Raw genomic sequence first — 8,239 nt, 5'->3', positions numbered from 1 at the left:
TGTATGGAGGCGGGCTCGTGTGAACTTATATCTTCTTGGATTCTTTCCGGTAATCCTTTCACAAACGCGTCGATCTTCTCTTCCTCATCTTCGAATGCTCCCGGACACAATAGGCACAATTCTGTGAATCGTCTTTCGTACGTGGTAATATCAAATCCTTGGGTTCGTAACCCTCTAAGTTCTGTCTTGAGCTTATTGACCTCGGTTCTGGGACGGTACTTCTCGTTCATCAAGTGCTTGAATGCTGACCACGGTAGTGCGTACGCATCGTCTTGTCCCACTTGCTCTAGATAGGTATTCCACCATGTTAACGCAGAACCTGTGAAGGTATGCGTAGCGTACTTCACTTTGTCCTCTTCAGTACACTTACTTATGGCAAACACCGATTCAACCTTCTCGGTCCACCGTTTCAATCCGATCGGTCCTTCGGTTCCATCAAATTCCAAAGGTTTGCAGGCAGTGAATTCTTTGTAGGTGCATCCTACACGATTTCCTGTACTGCTAGATCCAAGGTTATTGTTGGTATGTAGCGCAGCCTGTACTGCGGCTATGTTTGAAGCTAGAAAAGTACGGAATTCCTCTTCATTCATATTCACGGTGTGTCGAGTAGTCGGTGCCATTTCCTTCAAAATAGTTAAATGGAACAAGTTAATCATACAGAATATTAAGAGTAGTTAATAGTATTTCGTAGCATAATATGAACTCATTTATAAAAGCTTTTTCTTCATATTAGCGTTTTATAAGTTTAAATTCGGGTAGTACCTACCCGTTAAGTTCATACTTAGTAGCTAATATACAATTCAACTACTACAATTCTATATGAAAAACTGATTGTAATAATATTTCGCGTTCAAACTTTTATACAATATTTTACAAACTTACAATACCGCTTATTTTACATAAAGCATGAAATATAGCACACAATAACTTTGATACAAGATAGTTGTGAAGACAATTCTAGCTAGTACACAAGTCGTTCGGCAAAGGCAATAAAGACACGTAATTCATATGTCCAGAAACAAGTCATGCATTCTGGTTTTACTAGGACTACTTCCCATCCTTGGTCTTGTGCAACATAACCGTTATGGCCGTTGATAAGACAGCGTGTTGTAACGTCATCAAAGGGACGAGGGTTACGTAATGTCCAACAGTCCCGTAATAATCTAAAAACCTCATTTCTTACCCCAATTACCGACTCCGTCACTTGTGGAAACGTTTTGTTTAATAGTTGTAGCCCGATGTTCTTGTTCTCACTTTGGTGAGAAGCGAACATTACTAATCCGTAAGCATAACATGCTTCTTTATGTTGCATGTTAGCCGCTTTTTCTAAATCACGAAGTCCAATATTCGGATATATTGAGTCAAAATAATTTCTTAACCCGTTGCGTAAAATAGCATTTGGGTTCCCCGCAATATATGTGATGTCAAAGCAGAGGGGTATAAAATACTATTAATTTTTAGCAGAAAATACTATTAAATACGATACAATTTTACACAAGATATTTATTTATTTATAGAATGGATATACTTAAACCTTGCTACAACACTTATAGGCAGTGTACCTAATCGTACAGTAGTGTAGTTTTTAGTAAGTCCGGTTCGTTCCACAGGGAAATCTTTAAACAAAGCTCAACGCTATATTAGTTTACTTTTATAAAAATACAAATATATATATAGGTAATATTATTATTATAAAGGGGGGTTTTTACCGTTTAATGACCGGTTTGTCGATTTTAAAACTTTAGTCGCAGTTAAAACCTAATGTGAAATATAAAATAAATACAAGACTTTAAATTAAAGCGTAAAGTAAATAACGATAATGAAATTGCGAATAATAAAAATGCGATAAAATTAAATTGCGATAATTAAAAGTACGATAATTAAAAGTGCGATAAAATAAAATAACAATTAATAAAATGCGATAATTAGAAGTGCAATTAAATATAAAATAAAGGAAATTAAATATGATATAAAAGAATTATGCTTATTTAAACTTCCGTAATCATGATGTTTGACGTGTTGATTTTAGTTTTATGCCCATGGGTTAATTGTCCTTTGTCCTGGATTATTCAATAAGTCCGTCTGGTTTTTGTCCATAACAGTCCATCAGTCATAAATATAAATTGCAAGTGTCCTTGTCAAATTATTATTATACCCGAAGATAAATATTCCAACTAATTGGGGATTCGAATTGTAACAAGGTTTTAATACTTTGTTTAATGAATACACCAGGTTAGCGACTGCGTGTAAACCAAGGTTTTACTACTTTGTTAACAATTACACCAATTACCCTTGAATGTAATTTCACCCCTGTTTTGATTATTCTAGTGGCTATTAATCCATTCCCGTGTCCGGTTAAATGAACGATTATTCGTACATATAAATACCCCGCCCATCGTGTCCGATCGAGTGTATATGGTAATTTATAGGGACGCCCAATTGTAAATCTTTATATTAACATTAACAAACTTTCATTTAGTTAAACAAATATAAAGCCCATTAATAGCCCATAGTCTAGTTTCCACAAGTGTCGTTCTTTTGTCCAAACCCCAATTATGGTACAAAGCCCAATTACCCAATTTTAGTAATTAGCCCAACATCATGATTACTTCATTTTAAACAAGCATAATAATAACTTAGCTACGAGACATTAATGTAAAAAGGTTGAACATAACTTACAATGATTAAAAATAGCGTAGCGTTACACGGACAGAATTTCGACTTACACCCTTACAACATTCGCTAACATACCCTTATTATTAGAATTATAATTAAAATTAAAATATAAATTATAAATATAAATATATATTACTCGTATATATTGAGAGAGAGATGAAAAATATGATATGATTTTGATCAGAATTCGGGTTGATTTATAGCCAGGAATGATTTTTGGGGCTCCGCGACTCGCGGCCAAATAGCCTTAAAACTCCGCGAGTCGCGGAGAGGTATTTTCAGTTTTCACCCTTGGAGTTTCCTGCTGCCGACGGTTTTAAATATATATATATAATATATATATAATTAATATAATTAATTATATATTATATTATATTTATATATATAGTTAACTTGTAATTTTTAGTCCGTTGCGTCGAGCGTTAAGAGTTGACTCTAGTCCCGGTTCCGGATTTTCGAACGTCCTCGCGTACAATTTAATATCTTGTACTTTGCGTTTTGAATCTTGTACTCTTGTGATTTCGAGACGTTTCTTATCAATAATTGGAACCTTTTTGATTGTCTTTTGTTCTTTTGAGCTTTTTGGTCGTTTGTGTCTTCAAATCGTCGAATCTGTCTTTTGTCTTCACCTTTTATTATTTAAACGAATATCACTTGTAAATAGAACAATTGCAACTAAAAGCTTGTCTTTCTTGAGGAATAATGCTATGAAATATATGTTCGTTTTTAGCATTATCAAATATTCCCACACTTGAGCGTTGCTTGTCCTCAAGCAATATCGTCTTGAAATACTAGAATCACTTTTTTATTCTTCACACTTTGTACATCAGTGATTTCTATACGGCGGTATAAACAATGGTAGTAACGATATGGTTTACAGTCCCACATGACTATAAAAATTTAGATCCATTAAGGAAATTGGATCTTTATGAAAACATTTGATCTTTTGAAAATTAAATCTAGTTTTTACCCTAGATAAGTTTTCCGGAATAACCCTTTACCGGTGTTTGCAAAATATTTTTGTGGGTTTGGTGGGTTTCAGATTTGAAAATTTTAGCTCAAAACTTGCGGTTTTGTGTCACCCACTTGCTAACCTTGTATTTGGAAAGCAACACGTCCAGTTTACTTGTTCCGTATATTACCTTTCGGCAAACTACCGTCCGGTTGTAAAGGAAAGCGTTGAACAAGCAACTGTTAAGGCAATGTCCCGTGACATGCTTTTGATTATGGTCTATAACGTGTCGGACGCAATTACTATTCTTGGTAGGAGCAATAGTAAAGCTCACCCTTATAATTTTTCGGTTTGGCACAAAGTCCTGTCTTTGACCATGCTATGCAACCACCGTTCTTACGGTTGACACCCGATTTAATTCAGGTGACCTAATGAATTCCAGGTGAATTCCTAGGATTTTACGTTCAATGGTAATGAACGCATTGAAAATAGGGTTTTCAGAAAACAAATCGGTTTGTATTTTTGATCAAAATATTTTCTCGTTCAAACTCGAGTTTAGATATCATTGAATTCCATGAGTTTGAATTCTCAATCTTTAAGGTCAATCTCTAGGATTGAGTAATATCAGTCTTAAAAGCTGATTTTTAATCTTTAAGGAGATTATCCTTTCTGGGGATCTGATTCATTAGTCTTATCCAGCTAATTTGCACGGTGCCTCCCCATTGTACGAGATAAATCCTTCTCATGGTTAGGATAAATCTGACCACTTGGCGACCCTGTTTAATGCTGAGGTCCGTGGATTTCCTGCTGATTTTAGTGATGACTTTTCTAGATTTTTCGTCAACCTACAGCTGGTCTGGACGACAACTTCATGACCTAAATCAAGAAGCGCGTGTCTTTTTCGGAAGACTTTACTTCCTTTTAATGATGGAATTGATTCATCGTGTAGATCCATCTCTTCTTTTCTTTCATCGGGTAAAACAGTTTAGTTTAGTTCAAAGCAAAAGTATTTTCAGTTATTTGTTACAAATATATGTGACATATGTTTAAAATAACTTGGTAAATTTTCCCACACTTGGCTTTTTCTTTTTATCGTCCTCTATTCCATTTTAAATGAATTTTAACATTTTAGTTTGTTTCTCAATTTATGTCCTTTCCGAGGTAACAATAATTTCGGTGTTAAAACCTAGTTTTATCGTTCATAAAAACATGATTTGAATTCATTTTATACTAAAAATTTTACTAGAATTGGGTAGTCAGTATATAAGACTAGTGCTGTTCTTTTTTATCAGAGAGCACTAGATTCTAATACAACTACTGCTTTACTAGTATTTTAATGGTAACCAAGTGTTTAATAAAAATTTTTAAAATCCGAAAGAATTTAACCCCTTCCCACACTTAAGATCTTGCAATGCCCTCATTTGCAAGAAATCAGTAACAATTTAAATTATTGAGGGTGATTTGTGTGAAAATGATTAAATTTTTACCAAAGTTTCCAAATATATTGGCGTTTGTTTGCTGAATGATAAATGGTGCACGTCATTTGTTCATTCCGTCTTGTTGTTATTTCACATATATTTTGGATCATTGTCGTCAAAATTACTTGCTTTTGCTGAACTTAATGCCAGTCTTTGAAAATGCGTTGTTTTACCCTGTTGTGTACATAAGATAAACTGCAAACATATATACATATTTTTGAAGTTTGGTATATTACCCCACATTCAAAAATTATTAAAATCTAAGAATAAAAGTTAGATAAATATAAAAATGATTACAATATTAACAAAAAATATTAAACATATCAATAATTACAAATTACAAAATAAAAATAAAAATAAGTAAACTAAGGATGATATTGGTACCAATAGGGGTTCCACGCATAACCATAAGTGCTATAGAATGCCTCGGCAGGGTCATACGTAGGATATGGTGGCTGCATCTCTATCGACCAAGGAGGGAAGACGGGTTTCGGTGTAGGAATATAGTTTCTACCTATGTGTTGGCAATGCGCTATGATCTGGTTCTGATGAACTTGCCAATCTTCAAATGCTCTCTGTCTAGCATTTTCGTATTCCTGAGAAGCTATAAACCTATGCATTTCTTGCCCCCCTCCTACATTACCTTGTTCCTGGTTTCTCTCTACCTGTGGATGTCTACCATTGTATCGTACTGCGGCGTTATTTCGCCGCTTCAAAACTTTCGCACCATGGTACACATTTAAACCTATAGTGTCACGGGGTTCCGGCTCTTCTACTAATAATCCCCCCCGACTTATATCCACACCGAGATATTCACCAATCAAAGTAATAAAAATACCACCTCCTATTATGCTATGTGGACGCATCCCTCGAACCATAGCTGATAAATAATAACCCACACAATATGGTATACTTACAGCGCTGTGTGGGTCTCGAATACACATATGGTAAAACAAATCTTGTTCATTTACCTTTTCTTTGTTTTTACCCCTTTGTGTAATCGAGTTAGCTAAAAACCTATGTATTACTCTTAATTCGGCTCTATCTATATCCAAATAAGAGTAGTTTCCTCCTTTGAAACGGTGGTGGCTTGTCATTTGACTCCACACACCGTGTGTATCAAAATTCTCATCTATTTTCCTACCGTTTAGTATCAATCCTCTACAATCGGCAGACGATAATTCCTCAGGCGTATATATACGTAAAGCCTGAGCCATGTCCAGTAAAGACATGTGGCGCATCGAACCGCCTAACAAAAATCTAATGAAAGAACGATCGGTTAAACTAGCTACCCGATCATTCAACTCTATACTACATAACAACTCTTCACACCATACTTTATATACAGGTCTGCGTATGGTGAATAAACATATCCAGTCATTAAAAGAAGAATTACCATACCTCTGTACCAGTAATTCCCTAATTGGCCCGGCCAATTCTACAGCTTCCAAGGGTCCCCATTCTATGACCCTCGGTACCTCAACAACCTTAGAGTGAAGAGTATGCAAACCCCGTTGATATTTTGGATAATCTATCCAAAGTCTGTCAAATCGCAGGTTCGGGTGCAACTGTTCCAAGTGCATATCTGAAAAGGTCATGACTGGATGAGGTACATCCTGCTTGTAGTAGTTATCTACCTCCTGTTGTTCCAAGTTCTCAGCAGGAGCATGACGGGCTTGGGATGAAGATTCACCCCTTTCATTCTGCAAAACACATCAAACACAAATTTTGTGCATCCAAATATGCATTAGTGTCAGCAAAATCATCAATCAAAATAGTTACAATGACATTATCAATTTATATCAAACTTAAGCTTATTTTCACATTTTTATCAAATCTACACTTTTTCAAATAAGCATATACGAAAATTTTCGCCAAGTTCATAAGCATTCAACTCAAATAACATGTCAAAATAATCATTACTAGCAAATAAACAAGTCTCAAATGGCATTATCTTTCAAAAATCAAGTTCATGAATTTTGGACTTGAAAAAGTCCACTTTAATTCTCAAAATCATGTTTAGGCTCAAAGTTTGGATCATTTAACTACCTAGACATGTTACACTACTCAATTTAGCAATAATTCATGACAAAAATCGGCCATAACCTGTTTATATCAAAAAGCCCCAATTTTGCTCAAGAACACAAACCCTAGATTCTAAAGATTTTGAAGTTTTTGGCTTCAAATCATGTTAACAAGCATCAATCTAGGTTATACATGCATAATATACTAACAATTTAACACTAATTACACTAAAAATTAACAAAATTCAAATTATGAAAATATGCTCAAGAACACACTAAAATTCGGATTTAAAGGTGATTTGGGGTGTAATTGTACCTGTTTTCTTGAGTAGTTCCTAGATATCATCCTTCTCAACATGATTGTAGTGAAAAATTTGAAGATTAACGGTGAAAAATCGAGTTTTTGGGATGATTTTCGTGGGTTTTCTCGGGTTTTTTCGCAGCTATTTCGGGTGTTTATGTGTGTGTGTGAGTTATCTGAAAAGGTCATGACTGATGTTATTTTAAACATATGTCACATATATTTGTAACAAATAACTGAAAATACTTTTGCTTTGAACTAAACTAAACTGTTTTACCCGATGAAAGAAAAGAAGAGATGGATCTACACGATGAATCAATTCCATCATTAAAAGGAAGTAAAGTCTTCCGAAAAAGACACGCGCTTCTTGATTTAGGTCATGAAGTTGTCGTCCAGACCAGCTGTAGGTTGACGAAAAATCTAGAAAAGTCATCACTAAAATCAGCAGGAAATCCACGGACCTCAGCATTAAACAGGGTCGCCAAGTGGTCAGATTTATCCTAACCATGAGAAGGATTTATCTCGTACAATGGGGAGGCACCGTGCAAATTAGCTGGATAAGACTAATGAATCAGATCCCCAGAAAGGATAATCTCCTTAAAGATTAAAAATCAGCTTTTAAGACTGATATTACTCAATCCTAGAGATTGACCTTAAAGATTGAGAATTCAAACTCATGGAATTCAATGATATCTAAACTCGAGTTTGAACGAGAAAATATTTTGATCAAAAATACAAACCGATTTGTTTTCTGAAAACCCTATTTTCAATGCGTTCATTACCATTGAACGTAAAATCCTAGGAATTC

This window comes from Rutidosis leptorrhynchoides, chromosome 1 (assembly GCF_046630445.1).
Source record: "Rutidosis leptorrhynchoides isolate AG116_Rl617_1_P2 chromosome 1, CSIRO_AGI_Rlap_v1, whole genome shotgun sequence".
Taxonomy (NCBI): domain Eukaryota; kingdom Viridiplantae; phylum Streptophyta; class Magnoliopsida; order Asterales; family Asteraceae; genus Rutidosis; species Rutidosis leptorrhynchoides.
Note: the sequence above shows the minus strand (reverse complement) of the source record.